The 2,385-nt window shown below is 55.1% G+C and overlaps 1 non-coding gene across 1 annotated transcript; it reads left to right on the plus strand.

The window, feature by feature from the left end:
* The first annotated feature begins 2,010 nt into the window (after window positions 1-2,010).
* TRNAR-UCG (transfer RNA arginine (anticodon UCG)) lies at window positions 2,011-2,094 on the plus strand. The gene has a single exon. It is a non-coding gene; the product is annotated as a tRNA-Arg (tRNA).
* The last annotated feature ends 291 nt before the right edge of the window (window positions 2,095-2,385 follow it).

The following is a 2,385-nucleotide window of genomic DNA, read 5'->3' on the forward strand; positions in this document are numbered from 1 at the left end:
GTCTCAGTCTCTCTGCCCCTCCCCTACTCACTTTCTGTCTCTCTGTCCCTTTCTCTCAAATATAAAAAATAAAACATAAAAAAAAATTTTTTTTTTTTTTTAAAGAGGGGAAGGGCACTGGGAGAATCTGTAGAGCTTGCCTGTGGTGGCCTCTCTAACATCCCCCAAAGAGTGGCTCCTCCCGTGAAGGCCACGGTAGAGTCCCGAGGAAGAGCTGAGCGCTTGGAGTTCACCCTGTCAGATGTGATGTAGAGTCATCTCTTAAGACTCGAAGCTCTCCTGTCCTGCCATGCTGCCACTAATGTCACTGCCACCATCTTTCGGATTTCACGCTCCCGAGGCTTTCCCACCAAAGGCAGGACTCCGCCAGCCCAATAAATCAGCAGAAAAATAATAAATAGATGCTCTCACTGCCCGTCCAGAGGAGGCTTGTGCAATCCCCCCCACCCCGCCCGCTGCCCTGTGCTACTGTCACCACTCCTGCCGGGGACCCAGGGAAACTCGGGAGGGAAGGTGTGGGTGCCTCCGTCCCTGCAGACAAAGAGCCAAGTCTCCGAGATGTGTGAGCGTGTGCTGGAGGCAGCGCCCGAGGATGGGGTGGGCTGGGAAGATTGGGATCTGCCGGGCTGTGTTGAAACCGAGTCTCGTGCTGGGCCTGGAGGAACAGAGCGTCTGCAGATAAGCGAGCCGGGCTGGAAGTCTGGGTCAGGAGGGGGCTCACCTCTGAGAACAGCCTGCTTGGCGGTGCGGTGAGAACCGTGGTTTGGACATGCCTATTTGCTTGTGGCTTTGGCCCCCACGGCAAGGCGCAGGGGGAGGGGGAGGGGGAGGAGGGGGAAAAAGTGTTGAAATGTCAACAGGGAGGCTGAGGAGTTCTCATGGGTGGCTGCGTCAGGGTGGCCACTGGGGTAGGAAGGGAGGACTCGGGCCTGGGGTCTGGGAGGAGCTGCTCCTTAGGGACTGCGAAGGGAGAGACCGTACAGACCAGGTTAGAACATCTCCAACTCCTCTGCCTTGTAAGTCAGCTCAGCGAAGCCCCGAGAAGGAAGCCAGCTGACCCCAGTCACACAGCTAATGGGGGCAGAGTCAGCATCGCCCAGTGTTCCAGGCTCATAGTCCAAAGCCACTTGTCCACCACGCTGTCAGGGCAAAGTCATGCACACACACACACACACAGTTGTACAAACACACTTATGGAAAATGAGACAACAGAGCAGAGCTTAACTCAGGGTGGGCAAGCTTCTGCAAGATGGGGAGAGGGCCCCAGGAAATGCCCCCCACACCTCGTCAGCCTCGACGGCTTCCCCCTCAGGCTAGACAGTGCCATCTTCTAGCAACAGGTCCTTAACCTCCCGTCCCAGGTGAACTTCTGATTTTTCGTTAAGGCTCCTCATTCAAGAGGTAACCCACTGGCAGAGTTTTGATGGGACCACAAAGAAATCTCTGACACATCTGAACTGTCCACAGGACGCCTTGGCCTTGGAGCGAAGTTTTCCTGGAATTATTTTGGGGGAGTAGGGGCAGGAATTCTGCTCACTGGGTGGGATGCACATCATTTTCTGACTCTAGAGAAGTGATATGTTGAGTATTACACCCCTGCAGGAGCTGGGAAGTCACTGGAGGGAGAGGCCCACGGGCCTACACCACACTCGGCTGACAGACAGCCTCGGAGGGTGCCTCCTTCATGGGAGCTTCTCCAGGAAAAGGCCACATGCTCTGACCCTACACTCTGCCCTCCTGGCCAGTCCCTTCCAGCCTCACTTCACTGGTGTCTGAGGCTGCTCTTCGGGCACTGGGTCGAGAGGTTGTGGGCCTAGTGGCTCGAAACACAAACTCTGGAGCCAGACTGCTCAGTGCAAGTCTCAGCCCCGCCACTCAGCTGTGTGATCTTGAGCCAGTTACTTGACCTTTATTCTTCAGGCTCCTTATCTCTAAAATGAGAATAACAATAGTCCCTCCATTACAGGGTAGTTATTGGGGATTTTATTTATTATGTAAAGTACTCGGGGCGCCTGGGTGGCTTAGTTGGTTGAGCGTCCGACTTCGGCTCAGGTCACGATCTCGTGGTTGTGGGTTCGAGTCCCACATCGGGCTCTGTGCTGACAGCTCGGAGCCTGGAGCCTGCTTCGGATTCGTGTCTCCCTCTCTGTCTCTGGGCCTCCTCCACTCATGCTCTGTCTCTCTCAGTCTCTCAAAAAAAGATAAATGAATGTTAAAAAAATTTTTTTAGGGGCCCCTGGGTGGCTCAGTCGGTTGAGCGACCGACTTCGGCTCAGGTCATGATCTCACCGTTTGTAAGTTCAAGCCCCGCATCGGGCTCTGTGCTGACAGCTCAGAGCCTGGAGCCTGCTTCCGATTCTGTGTCTCCCTCTCTCTCTCTGCCCC

Source organism: Lynx rufus, unplaced genomic scaffold, assembly GCF_022079265.1.
Source record: "Lynx rufus isolate CCGP_SWC_20201006 ecotype Redwood Valley unplaced genomic scaffold, mLynRuf1.p SCAF_8, whole genome shotgun sequence".
Classification (NCBI taxonomy): Eukaryota; Metazoa; Chordata; class Mammalia; order Carnivora; family Felidae; genus Lynx; species Lynx rufus.